The sequence below is a fragment of the Mytilus galloprovincialis genome, chromosome 7 (assembly GCF_965363235.1).
Source record: "Mytilus galloprovincialis chromosome 7, xbMytGall1.hap1.1, whole genome shotgun sequence".
In the NCBI taxonomy this organism is placed as follows: domain Eukaryota; kingdom Metazoa; phylum Mollusca; class Bivalvia; order Mytilida; family Mytilidae; genus Mytilus; species Mytilus galloprovincialis.
In genome coordinates this window covers 29,668,826-29,685,169 of record NC_134844.1, presented here as the reverse complement: position 1 = coordinate 29,685,169, position 16,344 = coordinate 29,668,826, and positions in this window count along the sequence as shown.

Sequence of the window (16,344 nt, the reverse complement as noted above, 5' to 3'; positions counted from 1 at the left end):
TTTAATGAAAGCTACTACTGCAGCTTTTTATGAAAGCTACTACTTTGTGTATGAAATGACAAGCAAGGCAAAATCAGAAAGGACAGAACTGGGACAGATACCAAATGACACTATACATCAATAAAATGCTTATATTCAGGTCAATTCTCAATAATGAATATTTGCTTATTTTTCTAGGCGGCCATTTTGAAAATAGCTGCCACTTTGTATTTCAAAAATAGATCAAAACAAAATCTTGCTAAGTACACCAAGTCATTCAAATATGTTGATTTTTGTGCACCCAGCATCAAATCCACTGTGGTTTGTGCAATACTGGAAAGTATTTTAGAACGTACGGCAGCCATCTTGAATTAAGCCGCCATATTGAATTTTGAGGGTGGGTCCATAGCTAATATTGCTCAGTACACAAAAATGTACTATTATGCAAAAATTGGTGCTTTCCTCATTATTTGAGCAATTTTTTCACCGATCGGCCGGACTAAATGTTTCTTTTATCAATTTATTATTGCAATTTAAAATTCGGCCAAACATGTTTAAAATAAATCTTTTGAGAAACATTTTTGTTTAATTAAATTCCCATTATTTGACCAGTGTGATCTATTTTAATAGGTCATAAGGAGTCCGCTTTTCGCATTTGGCACTAAAACTACAAGACTAATTCTAGACAAGGTTATCAGAAAAGTTCGGAATCTCTATTTTAGACACTAATATGTACATGTACCTCATGAAATTAAAAATATACCGTCAAAGACAATATAATGTTCAGGTTGTAAAAGTAAAATGAAATTCCCCTCAAGGTCAAATCAAAGTGGATAAAAATTGTGCACGATTGATTATTCCACCTACGATACAAAAATAAATAAGCACATTAAAAAATGATTGTCAAACGTTGTTAAAGTAAGTGAATACAGTTTTAATATAAAATACAATTCATTTCGATCTCTGAGACTACTAAGCTGGGGCAAATCTTTGAAACTACTAAGCCATGGCGAATCAAAAATTGTAAAATAAAACCTGCTAGGGAGGTATACCAATCACAAGCAATACAATTGGTTGAAGAAAAATGAACTTTCGTTGGGATTCTGGATTTATTGCTTTTTTTCAACCGTTGTGGAATGGTTGAATATTTTCAGTTTGTAAATGTCACTCAAAAAATTATAGATTAAATAAAAACAACATACATATTATTGATATACATTATGTGGAGTTTAATTCAAAAAATATATTTGAAAGATATCTGTCTGTTGGTTTTTAGAGCGGAGTAGGCATTGCTCGGAACTAAGGGCATCTCAGTCGCATACATGAACAAAATTGTGGCAATCGGATACGTCTTCGCACTAAACCGGACCTTGAGCACCAAATATAATAGTAATATGATTTCCATGTACTCTGTCTACAGGCAGTGATTCCTGAATATGCTTCCTTTACTCATCGACAACCCCTAGATCTATAAAAAATAAATGTCTTGTGTCAAATTGGACTTTTTCGAAAAAAATAAAAACGACCCATATTTCTGATACCGGATTAAATGTAATATATATTTCAAATCAATTCAATGTTTTATTAAAGTCTCATCTCTCAACAAGTACAATCAATCTTTATACATTGTAAAATAACACTAGATAAAATGAGAGCCATTATCTACAGAATTATAAGAGACTATTAAAATGCATAGATATAATACACAATATGAAATAAAATACTATTTACAATATATAAAATTTCTACGTCTTTTTAAAATCAAATGACAGGTTTTGGCACACACACGTATAATAATTACATCTGAGAATAAAAACACTTACTTTTGATTATCATCTAAAGTATTAAAATTATCATTAAAAGTTACAGCAACATAAAATAAATGTTTCTAAAATCGTCATAAAGAGGACATCTTAATAAAACATGCGCTTCATCTTCAATAAAAGCGTCACATATATGGCACACTCTATTTTCTAAAACAATATTTTCATATCTCCCTGTTTCAATTCTTAGGGGAGCAACACCACATCTAAATTTGGCGAAAGCACTTCTGTGACTGAAGGGTAAAGCTATTTTGCAGTATTCCTCCGGTTCAAAATTTTCCTTAAACAGTCTGTTAGTTCGTAGCTTATTGCCACCTCTGCCCGATATAGATTAATCAGAATGTAAAACAGCATGCAAATTATCGACATGTTTTTCGTGTAATTTTGACATAAATTTTTTTATAACATAGTTAGTGTCCTTATTTTCAGGACACGATAAATTACTTAAATTTAGTTCACAGAAGGTTTTCTTTACTAAAAAATTCCAGTTTTTAACACACTTATGCTTAATACTCATACTATCAGCCCACTTGTGAACTTTTGCATTTAACCGATTTGAGCTCATGTTATTTAATCTACACCACAAACGAATAATACTTTTCCACTGCTTATCAAAAATAGGTGGTATACCTAAGTCTCCAGTAACTGCAGCATTTGGTGCATATTTTCCTACTCCGAGAAAAAATCTACAAGCCCTATTATGTATGGAGTTAATACAAGAATATGTTTTTACACCCCATATACCTGCTCCATATTTTATTATAGGACAAACCAAACTTTCATATAATTTTACAAGTTGAACAAAATGGGCGACAAGGGACATCCTTGTTTCAAGCCACAGTTAACATCAAACCAGTCTGTGAAATGACCGTTTATTCTTACAGAACATAAAACATTTGTATAAATTGACTTAGTAGCAGAACAAAAAGGGTGTGCAACACCCATTTTATTTAATTTATACCACAAAATATCCCTTTGTATAATGTCGTAAGCCTTTTTAAAATCTATAAAGGCTCAAAAGGTTGATTTACGAAGTTTTTTTCTTACATCAATCAAATTAGTAAGACTAGATAATTGATCAATTGTACTACGTTGTTGCCGGAAACCATTCTGCTCGTCAGCCAGTACATTGTTATCATCTACCCATTGAGCTATTACTCAGTATATTACAGTACAATTTGTAAGACACTGCTGCCAGGGCGATCCCTCTATAACAAAGGGGGTCTCTCGCGTCTGACATGTTAGATTTAGGAATAGGATTTAAATTAATTCTATTCCATAAATCGGGAACATTACCATATCTATTTTATCTATTCAAATAAATGGTATAGAAAATGAACTCTGGTTAAGAAAAACCTCCCCTGGTAGGTTATCGATGCCAGCAGATTTACCCCTTTTTGTCTTTTCAATAACTTGTACTGTTTCCTGAAACGAAATGGGTTCCGTCAACAAACAATCATTAAAAGTACTCGCTTCATTTAAACTCAGAAACCCTAATCGAACTGTTTTGCTGATTAAGCAATTCTGAATATTCAGATTTCCATTTATCAAGAACATCTGTTAATTCAGAACTTACAATACCATCATCATCGATTACTTCCATAAGAATAACGTGTTTACGACTTTCTGCACTACCTATTTTACCAATCTTTTTCCAAAACATATGCTGATTTTTGCTATATATGTTACAGTAAATAGGTGAAATTGGAAATTACATATAATTACTAAAGTTTAGGAATTACATGTAATCCCCGATGTACGATGTACTTAGTAAATACAAGTAATTCCTGAAACGACTCAGTTATTACCAGCAATTACTAATTTTAAAATGAATTTTTACACTGTTAAAACAATGTTGTAATATGGTAAGCTGATCAAAAGTTATGGTAATTCTACCTATAGAAGATCAGTGAGTACTCTTAAAAAGTGATCAGCCTAAAATGTACCTTTTTTTGTTATAAGAGTATTAGCTACAAGATATAAAATCAATTAAATATGATTTTTTTGTTTGTTAAATCATTAATGAAAATTATATAGTGAAATTATAATTCACTTTTAGCGGCAATCTGGTTCTATTTTACTAAAATAAGCAGAGAAACATGGTTGATGGTTTTTGCACTTGCAAGTGAATAATTGGACCTCATTGAATAAGTTTTCATGTGACCTTCATTTCCACCCCTAGCTGGAGATAGGTTACCGATGTATTCAGATTTAAAATTGTAAGGGTTTCGCAGAAGCCAGTATCTCACCTACGGCTCAACAAAAATGGGGGAAAATATCAAATCTTTTGACTAGTGCTGTAAGAAGCTTCTATCCAAATTTGGTTAAAATCCAGGATGGTTTATCAAATCTAATAAATGTTTTAAAAAAACTTTTAACCGCAGAGTGTATGTAATGTTAACCGGGGTAAAAAAAAAACCAAGTACATTTATAAGGAATATACGAAAAGGGATTTTATTTTTACAAACTTTACCTCTTGATATTATCTTATGATCATAAGCAAGCTCCTGTCCAAGTTTGGTAGAAATCCAGGATATTCTGAGACAGTTATCAAATTTTAAAAACTTTAACCACAATGTGAATGTACTGTTAACTGGCATATAAGTCCATTTATAAGTAAAATACGGAAAAACTTGATTTATTTTCACAAAATTTACTTCTTGAAAATTATCTCATAATTGTAGTCAAGCTTCTGTTCACGTTTGGTAGAAATCCAGGATAATTTAAGAAAGTTATCAAAATTTAAAGACCTTTAACCACATAGTGAATACGTGTGGATGATGCTGACGACAGAATGGTTTGCTGTGTCTCGCTTTTGCGACAAAGGTCGCAGGCTCGACAAAAAGAAACATAATCATAATGACAACATTGAAAGAAAATCAAAAGAAATGGCTTATTCAATCCACAAAAGATCATTCTTTTACAGATAAAAACGATAATAAAATTGTGTTGCAGGTATATAAGCGGGAGTTTGGAGGTCTTGAAAAACTAACAAAAAAGAGAAACACAAAAATATGAAATGTGACTCTTAACACCATCAAATTGTATAAATGTGTTTGTGAAGAATGTCAGTTTTATCACAACAGTCTGACAAAAGAAGTTGTAAATAAAACTCTTTTGTAAAAGGAATTTGACTTATGTCATTGGGCAAGTTTATATGCAACAACAACAACAAACAACAAATATTTTATTTGCCAATCACGGCGCCCAAAATGAGCAAACAATTACGATATAATTTTCAAACATAATGTAAAGTAAATTAAAAATAGGTTAAAAAGGACATAATATGATTAATTTTGATTTAATTGATTAATATAAAACATTAAAGCAAATGAAGTAAGCAGAGTATGCCTGATGGAGATTGCAATATAAAGAAATTATGAGATTTTAAGAATTATTCAACCAAATTTGGCATTATCAAATGTTTATCATCAAAAAGAGCTGGCAAAGTTTCCTATAAACTTCTCACAAATGCATCTCTCAATTTGGATTGATATTATTGTCTTGCATGCTGCAAATGATATTAAGGGAGTTTCAATACTTTTAAAACGACCATTTTTCAGTTTCAATTCACAACCACTAAAGGTGTGCCTTATATTCATTAATCCTTAATTAAGTCAGCCCTAAAATACCTACACTTTTACTTTCTTATTTTGTATCTTGGATTATATCTCTAATTTTAAAACAAAAATATCAAGTTTGTAAATAGCTGTAAAAATGACAAAGAAAATCAGTGAATACCAGTAATCACTGAAACAACTAGTAAATACATGTAATTACTTAATTGGCTAGTAATTACAGGAATTTCTTTCAGTACATGACATAAATAGTATTGTAAAAATAAGTAACGAGTTTTCAATCTTATTTTTGAAAAGCAACTTCTTATATTTAACCTTATGCCATACGTTTAAATAGACCATACATTATTGTACGGTGCGTGGTATATATTGTAGCAATAAAAAGTAATGTTTAACAACCAGCACACAACCTTCATGAATATTACTCACGTGCAGGCAGTGTAGGGACAATGTAAACGATACCATGGAGATAACATCCAGCATGTTTGTCCTTTGTATATGATGGCTTTTGGAAAGTAAAAGTACTTTGTGTATTTTGGGCACGAATCAAGCCAGAAAGGAATAGGTCGAGGTGAAACAGATGATGTGTCACTAGTTCTGAAAAGATGCAATTGTATTACATGTAAATAATCTAAAAGAGGGACGAAAGATACCAGAGGGAAATTCAAACTCATAGATTTAAAATAAAGTGACAACACCATGGCTAGAAATAAAAAGACAAACAGACAAATAATAGTACAGAAGACACAACATAGAAAACTAATTACCAAGCAACATGAACTCCGCCATAAACTAGGGTATCTCAGGTGCTCCGGAAGGGTAAGCAGATCCTGCTCCACATGTGGCACCCGTCGTGTTGCTTATGTTATTACAAACTCGGTAAATAGTCTTATTCAGTAGGTCACATTCGTGAAAAGGAAAGGTTAGTTTTCTCGTTTGAATTGTTACACATGGTCTTATCGGGGCCTTTTATAGCTGACTATGCGGTATGGGGCTTTGCTCATTGTTGAAAGCCGTTCGGTGACCTATAGTTGTTAATGTCTGTTTCATTTTGGTCTTTTGTGGATAGTTGTCTCATTGGCAATCATACCACATCTTCTTTTTTATAATGTAGTTACAACATACGGAACATATCATTGACATTGAAAGCTGGAACTATAATTTTCATTAGATAGATTGTATATTTAGCATTACATGTACAGATGATACAATAACATACATTATGCGGCAGTAAACGTTTTATGAAATGTTGTATTAACAGCGCTTTCGGAAGACAAAACAAACAATTTAATGAAAAAAATTTCAAGCAGTGCCCACTATATTCAACAAAACGAAACTCATGAACAAACTTAACGCACAAAAATGACTAGAACTTTTATACATTGGAATACCGGTTTCTCTTTGCAAATCCTTAACAAAACTTGTTAAAAATACATATTGACATTTTAAGATTCTGTGTACTTTAACATTTATAGTAGACGCTTTTTATAAAGTAGGTAGGTTCATAATCAGATGAAGTTTTGTATGACATACGAATATTCAAAACCTTATACTCCATCATCAAATGAAAATGAAATGTTCACGTCCTGGTGGATATTTGTGTTGAACTTCTTCATTTTAGTTTATTGTTTCGATCACAGTTTACACGTTTTCCCCTGCCATATTCAAATTATTGATCGAAATTATTTTCAAAGGAAATGATTGAAAATTTGAAAGATTCTTTAATGGCAAAACGAAGGTTATAATTTACAAAACGACACGCGTTTCTTTGTAGTTCATAATTGCTCTATATTATCTGGTACTGCTTATTTTGGTGAACGTTTGTGCTATAAGATTCATAAACACGTACTTGTGTCTGTATGTTTCACTAAAACCGTGTCCATAACCTCTTGCAAAATGGAGACCGTGTCTGTTCCTTCGGCGGGATTTAAATATAGCTCTTCTTATAGATGCACTGGGAATACATGCATGTAAAGTTGTTAAGCAACACGACAGATGTCACATGTGGAGCATGATCTGCTTACCCTTCCGGAGCACCTAAGATCACCCCCAGTTTTGGTGGGGTTCGTGTTGCTTAGTCTTTAGTTTACTATGTTGTGTCTTCTGTACTATTATTTGTCTGTTTTTCTTTTTATTTTTAGCCATGGTATTGTCAGTTTATTTTCTGTCTATGAGTTTGACTCTTCCTCTGGTATCTTTCGTCCCTCTTTTGTTAGAGAATTATAGTTTAGTCAAAATATATGAATAAGGATCGCTTTTTCCGAATGCGAGGTGATACTAGTTTCTCTTCTTGAGCTACAGTTTAACACAAGTTTTATCTGTTTTAGAAATAGAAAATTGATTTTAAGCTGTTTATTCGGGTTGGTGAATTGTTTAAACTGTCTATAATACATTTGTGTTTTAAATTTATTGGAGAATGCCTTATGTTGTTTACAAAGTATTCGGGAACCAATCCTTCCTACCAGAATATTGTGTCATAGGTAATATATTCTCACATTTCATTATTTCTGAAGTGATCGTTTAAGGATATATTACATATGTCTATGTTCCATTCGTTAGAGTCACAACACAATTCTCAATACTTAGCCATGGCGAAACAAAAGTTGTAAAATAAAACTGCTAGGGAGGTATACCAATCACAAGCAATACAATTGGTTGAAGAAAAATGAACTTTCGTTGGGATTCTGGATTTATTGCTTTTTTTCAACCTTTGTGGAATGGTTGAATATTTTCAGTTTGTAAATGTCACTCAATAAATTATAGATTAAATAAAAACAACATACATATTATTGATATACATTATGTGGAGTTTAATCCAAAAAATATATTTGAAAGATATCTGTCTGTTGGTTTTTAGAGCGGAGTAGGCATTGCTCGGAACTAAGGGCATCTCAATCGCATACATGAACAACATTGTGGCAATCGGATACGTCTTCGCACTAAACCGGACCTTGAGCACCAAATATAATAGTAATATGATTTCCATGTACTCTGTCTACAGGCAGTGATTCCTGAATATGCTTCCTTTACTCCTCGACAACCCCTAGATCTATAAAAAATAAATGTCTTGTGTCAAATTGGACTTTTTTCGAAAAAAGTAAAAACGACCCATATTTCTGATACCGGATTAAATGTAATATATATTTCAATTCAATGTTTTATTAAAGTCTCATCTCTCAACAAATACAATCAATCTTTATACATTGTAAAATAACACTAGATAAAATGAGAACCATTCTATACAGAATTATAAGAGACTATTAAAATGCATAGATATAATACACAATATGAAATAAAATACTATTTACAATATATAAAATTTCTACGTCTTTTTAAGATCAAATGACAGGTTTTGGCACACACACGTATCATATTTACATCTGAGAATAAAAACACAAACTTTTGATTATCATCTAAAGTATTAAAATTATCATTAAAAGTTTCAGCAGCATAATATAAATGGTTTCTAAAATCGTTATAAAAAGGACATCTTAATAAAACATGCGCTTCATCTTCAATAAAAACGTCACATATATGGCACACTCTATTTTCTAAAACAATATTTTCATATCTCCCTGTTTCAATTCTTAAGGGAGCAACACCACATCTAAATTTGACGAAAGCACTTCTGTGACTGAAGGGTAAAGCTATTTTGCAGTATTCCTCCGGTTCAAAATTTTCCTTAAACAGTCTGTAAGTTCGTAGCTTATTGCCACCTCTGCCCGATATAGATTTATCAGAATGTAAAACAGCATTATCGACATGTTTTTCGTGTAATTTTGACATCAATTTTTTTTTCGTGTAATTTTGACATAAATTTCTTTATAACATAGTTAGTGTCCTTATTTTCAGGACACGATAAATTACTTAAATTTAGTTCACAAAAAGGTTTTCTTTACTAAAAAATTCCAGTTTTTAACACACTTATGCTTAATACTCATACTATCAGCCCACTTGTGAACTTTTGCATTTAACCGATTTGAGCTCATGTTATTTAATCTACACCACAAACGAATAATAGTTTTCCACTGCTTATCAAAAATAGGTGTTATACCTAAGTCTCCGGTAACTGCAGCATTTGGTGCATATTTTCCTACTCCGAGAAAAAATCTACAAGCCCTATTATGTATGGAGTTAATACAAGAATATGTTTTTACACCCCATATACCTGCTCCATATTCTATTAAAGGACAAACCAAACGTTCATATAATTTTACAAGTTAAACAAAATGGGCGACAAGGGACATCCTTGTTTCAAGCCACAGTTAACATCAAACCAGTCTGTGAAATGACCGTTTATTTTTACAGAACATAAAACATTTGTATAAATTGACTTAATAGCAGAACAAAAAGGGTATGCAACACCCATTTTATTTAATTTATACCACAAAAAATCCCTTTGTATAGTGTCGTAAGCCTTTTTAAAATCTATAAAGGCGCAAAAGGTTGATTTACGAAGTTTTTTCTTACATCAATCAAATTAGTAAGACTAGATAATTGGTCAATTGTACTACGTTGTTGCCGGAAACCATTCTGCTCGTCAGCCAGTACATGGTTATCATCTACCCATTGAGCTAATCTATCGCTCAGTATATTACAGTACAATTTGTAAGACACTGCTGCCAGGGCGATCCCTCTATAACAAAGGGGGTCTCTCGCGTCTGACATGTTAGATTTAGGAATAGGATTTATAATAATTCTATTCCATAAATCGGGAACATTACCATATCTAAAACAAATATCAAATAAATGGTATAGAAATAGAGCTGAACTCTGGTTAAGAAAAACCTCCCCTGGCAGGTTATCGATGCCAGCAGATTTACCCCTTTTTGTCTTTTCAATAACTTGTACTGTTTCCTGAAACGAAATGGGTTCCGTCAACAAGAAATCATTAAAAGTACTCGCTTCATTTAAACTGGTACAAGAATCAGAAACCCTAATCGAACTGTTTTGCTGATTAAGCAATTCTGAATATTCAGATTTCCATTTATCAAGAACATCTGTTAATTCAGAACTTACAATACCATCATCATCGATTACTTCCATAAGAATTACGTGTTTACGACTTTCTGCAATACCTATTTTACCAATCTTTTTCCAAAACATATGCTGATTTTTGCTATATATGTTACAGTAAATAGGTGACATTGGGAATTACATATAATTACTAAAGTTTAGGAATTACATGTAATCCCCGATGTACAATGTACTTAGTAAATACAAGTAATTCCTGAAACGGCCCAGTTATTACCAGCAATTACTAATTTTAAAATGAATTTTTACACCAATTTACTAACTGTTAAAACAATGTTGTAATATGGTAAGCTGATCAAAAGTTATGGTAATTCTACCTATAGAAGATCAGTGAGTACTCTTAAAAAGTGATCAGCCTAAAATGTACCTTTTTTTGTAATAAGAGCATTAGCTACAAGATATAAAATAAATTAAATATGATTTTTTTGTTTGTTAAATCATTAATGAAAATTATATAGTGAAATTATAATTCACTTTTAGCGGCAATCTGGTTCTATTTTACTAAAATAAGCAGAGAAACATGGTTGATGATTTTTGCACTTGCAAGTGAATAATTGGACCTCATTGAATACGTTTTCATGTGACCTGCAATTCCACCCCTAGCTGGAGATAGGTTACCGATGTATTCAGATTTAAAATTGTAAGGGTTTCGCAGAACCCAGTATCTCACCTACTTTAGCTGTTAGTCACAGGCTCAACAAAAATGGGGGGAAATATCAAATCTTTTGACTAGTGCTGTAAGAAGCTTCTGTCCAAATTTGGTTAAAATCCAGGATGGTTTATGAAATCTAATAAATGTTTAAAAAAAACTTTTAACCGCAGTGTATATGTAATGTTAACCGGGGTAAAAAAAAACAAGTACATTTATAAGGAATATACGAAAAGGGATTTTTTTTTAACAAACTTTACCTCTTGATATTATCTAATGATCATAAGCAAGCTTCTGTCCAAGTTTGGTAGAAATTCAGGATATTCTGAGAAAGTTATCAAAATTTTAAAAACTTTAACCACAATGTGAATGTAATGTTAACTGGCATATAAGTCCATTTATAAGTATACGGAAAAACTTGATTTATTTTCACAAAATTTACTTCTTGAAAATTATCTCATAATTGTAGTCAAGCTTCTGTTCACGTTTGGTAGAAATCCAGGATAATTTAAGAAAGTTATCAAAATTTAAAGACATTTAACCACATAGTGAATACTTGTGGATGATGCTGACGACAGAATGGTTTGCTGTGTCTCGCTTTTGCGACAAAGGTCGCAGGCTCGACAAAAAGAAACATAATCATAATGACAACATTGAAAGAAAATCAAAAGGAATGGCTTATTCAATCCACAAAAGATCATTCTTATACAGATAAAAACGATAATAAAATTTTGTTGCAGGTATATAAGCTGGAGTTTGGAGGTCTTGTAAAACTCATAAAAAAGAGAAAGACAAACATATGAAATGTGACTCTTAACACCATCAAATTGTATAAATGTGTTTGTGAAGAATGTCAGCTTTATCACAACAGTCTGACAAAAGAAGTTGTAAGTAAAACTATTTTGTAAAAGGAATTTGACTTATGTCATTGGGCAAGTTTATATGCAACAACAACAACAAACAACCAATATTTTATTTGCCAATCACGGCGCCCAAAATGAGCAGGACAATTACAATATAATTTTCAAACATAATGTAAAGTAAATTAACTAGAGGCTCTAAAGAGCCTGTGTCGCTCACCTTGGTCTATGTGAATATTAAACAAAGGAAGCAGATGGATTCGTGACAAAATTGTGTTTTGGTGATGGTGATGTGTTTGTACATCTTACTTTACTAAACAGTCTTGCTGCTTACAATTATCTCTGTCTATAATAAACTTGGCTTAGTAGTTTCAGTGGAAAATGTTAATAAAAATTTACAAATTTTATGAAAATTGTTAAAAATTGACTATAAAGGACAATAACTCCTTAGGGGGTCAATTGACCATTTCGGTCATGTTGACTTATTTGTAAATCTTATTTTGCTGAACATTATTACTGTTCACAGTTTATCTCTATCTATAATAATATTCAAGATAATAACCCAAAACAGCAAAATTCCCTTAAAATTACCGATTCAGGGGCAGCAACCCAACAGCGGGTTGTCCGATTCATCTGAAAATTTCAGGGCAGATAGATCTTGACCTGATAAACAATTTTACTCCTGTCAGATTTGCTCTATATTCTTTGGTTTTTGAGTTACAAGCCAAAAACTGCATTTTACCCCTATGTTCTATTTTTAGCCGTGGCGGCCATCTTAATTTGATGGCCGGGTCATAGGACACATTTTGGAAACTAGATACCCTAAAGATGATTGTGGCAAAGTTTGGATTAATTTGGCACAGTAGTTTCAGAGGAGAAGATTTTTGTAAAAGATTACTAAGATTTATGAAAAATGGTTAAAAATTGACTATAAAGGGCAATAACTCCTAAAGGGGTCAACTGACCATTTCAGTCACGTTGACTTATTTGTATATCTTACTTTGCTGAACATTATTACTGTTTACAGTTTATCTCTATCTATAATAATATTCAAGATAATAACCAAAAACAGCAAAATTTCCTTAAAATTACCGATTCAGGGGCAACAACCCAACAACAGGTTTTCCGATTCATCTGAAAATTTCAGGGCAGATAGATCTTGACCTGATAAACAATTTACTTCATGTCAGATTTGCTCTAAATGCTTTGGTTTTTGAGTTATAAGCCAAAATCTACATTTGACCCATATGTTCTATTTATAGCCGTGGCGGCCATCTTGGTTGGTTGGCAGGGTCACGCCACACATTTTTTAAACTAGATACCCCAATGATGATTGTGGCCAAGTTTGGATTAATTTGGCCCAGTAGTTTCAGAGAAGAAGATTTTTGTAAAAGATTACTAAGATTTACGAAAAATGGTTAAAAATTGACTATAAAGATCAATAACTCCTTAAGGGGTCAACTGACCATTTCGGTAATGTTGACTTATTTGTAAATCTTACTTTGCTGAACATTATTGCTGTTTACAGTTTATCTCTATCTATAACAATATTCAAGATAATAACCAAAAACAGCAAAATTTCCCTAAAATTACCGATTCAGGGGCAGCAACCCAACAACAGGTTGTCGGATTCATCTGAAAATTTCAGGGCAGATAGATCTTGACCTGATAAACAATTTTAACCATGTCAGATTTGCTCTAAATGCTTTGGTTTTTGAGTTATAAGCCAAAAACTGCATTTTACCCCTATGTTCTATTTTTAGCCATGGCGGCCATCTTGTTTGGTTGGCCGGGTCACGCCACACATTTTTTAAACCAGATACCCCAATGATGATTGTGGCCACGTTTGGTTTAATTTGGCCCAGTAGTTTCAGAGGAGAAGATTTTTGTAAAAGTTAACAGACGACGCCGGACGACGACGGACGACGGACGCAAAGTGATGAGAAAAGCTCACTTGGTCCTTTGGTTAAAAAGGACATAATATGATTGATTTTGATTTAATTGATTAATATAAAACATTAAAGCAAATGAAGTAAGCAGAGTATGCCTGATGGAGATTGCAATATAAAGAAATTATGAGATTTTAAGAATTATTCATCCAAATTTGGCATTATCAAATGTTTATCATCAAAAAGAGCTGGCAAAGTTGCCTATAAACTTCTCACAAATGTATATCTCAATTTGGATTGATATCATTGTCTTGCATGCTGCAAATGATATTAAGGGAGTTTCAATACTTTTAAAACAACCATTTTTCAGTTTTAATTCACAAGAAGCAATAACCTTTCAAAAAGGGGCTAAGTCGACTCTTAGCTGATGAAAATGGAAAGTGCTGTTGCTTTGTAGATTAATTCATTTGCTAGAATAGCCACGTGCATCAATCAACAAATACCACACACGTGAGGTCACACGTTATGAAGTAGTATATATCGTTTAACGTTGTTGTTTACGAAACTCTAGAAGATTCGGCTATTTATAGATAAAAGTTACCTGTGTATCAATATGCATGATTAATGACCAGGCAAAATCTAATTGCTAAAATAGAGAGGACAAATCCGATACTCTACGGGATTGAAAGACATTTACTAGGTTTGGATTGTCCTAACCAATCAATAAACTTTGATTATTCACGTCTCGTAATATTTTCCAATCAGGTAGCAAGAAAAATTCACGCACTAACTGTCCATCGTTCAATTCTTAATATCGACTCCTAGGAGTCGATAACCACTAAAGGTGTGCCTTATATTCATTAATCCTTAATTAAGTCAGCCCTAAAATACCTACACTTTTACTTTCCTATTTTGTATCTTGGATTATATCTCTAATTTTAAAACAAAAATATCAAGTTTGTAAATAGCTGTAAAAATGACAAAGAAAATCAGTGAATACCAGTAATCATTGAAACAACTAGTAAATACATGTAATTACTTAATTGGCTAGTAATTACAGGAATTTCTTTCAGTACATGACATAAATAGTATTGTGAACATAAGTAACGAGTTTTCAATCTTATTTTTGAAAAGCAACTTCTTATATTTAACCTTATGCCATACGTTTAAATAGACCATACATTATTGTACGGTGCGTGGTATATATTGTAGCAATAAAAAGTAATGTTTAACAACCAGCACACAACCTTCATGAATATTACTCACGTGCAGGCAGTGTAGGGACAATGTAAACGATACCATGGAGATAACATCCAGCATGTTTGTCCTTTGTATATGATGGCTTTTGGAAAGTAAAAGTACTTTGTGTATTTTGGGCACGAATCAAGCCAGAAAGGAATAGGTCGAGGTGAAACAGATGATGTGTCACTAGTTCTGAAAAGATGCAATTGTATTAAATAATCTAAAAGAGGGAAGAAAGATACCAGAGGGATATTCAAACTCATAGATTGAAAATAAAGTGACAACACCATGGCTAGAAATAAAAAGACAAACAGACAAATAATAGTACAAAAGACACAACATAGAAAACTAATTACCAAGCAACATGAACCCCGCCATAAACTAGGGTATCTCAGGTGCTCCGGAAGGGTAAGCAGATCCTGCTCCACATGTGGCACCCGTCGTGTTGCTTATGTTATTACAAACTCGGTAAATAGTCTTATTCAGTAGGTCACATTCGTGAAAAGGAAAGGTTAGTTTTCTCGTTTGAATTGTTTTACATGGTCTTATATGGGCCTTTTATAGCTGACTATGCGGTATGGGGCTTTGCTCATTGTTGAAGGCCGTACGGTGACCTATAGTTGTTAATGTCTGTTTCATTGTGGTCTTTTGTGGATAGTTGTTTCATTGGCAATCATACCACATCTTCTTTTTTATAATGTAGTTACAACATACGGAACATATCATTGACATTGAAAGCTGGAACTATCATTTTCATTAGATAGATTTTTATATTTAGCATTACATGTACAGATGATACAATAACATACATTATGCGGCAGTAAACGTTTTATGAAATGTTGTATTAACAACGCTTTCGGAAGACAAAACAAACAATTTAATGAAAAAAATTTCAAGCAGTGCCCACTATATTCAACAAAACGAAACTCATGAACAAACTGAAGGCACAGTTTACACGTTTTCCCCTGCCATATTCAAATTATTGATCGAAATTATTTTCAAAGGAAATGATTGAAAATTTGAAAGATTCTTTAATGGCAAAACGAAGGTTATAATTTACAAAACGACACGCGTTTCTTTGTAGTTCATAATTGCTCTATATTATCTGGTACTGCTTATTTTGGTGAACGTATGTGCTATAAGATTCATAAACACTTACTTGTGTCTGTATGTTTCACAAAAAACCGTGTCCATAACCTCTTGCAAAATGGAGACCGTGTCTGTTCCTTCGGCGGGATTTAAATATAGCTCTTCTTATAGATGCACTGGGAATACATGCATGTAAAGTTG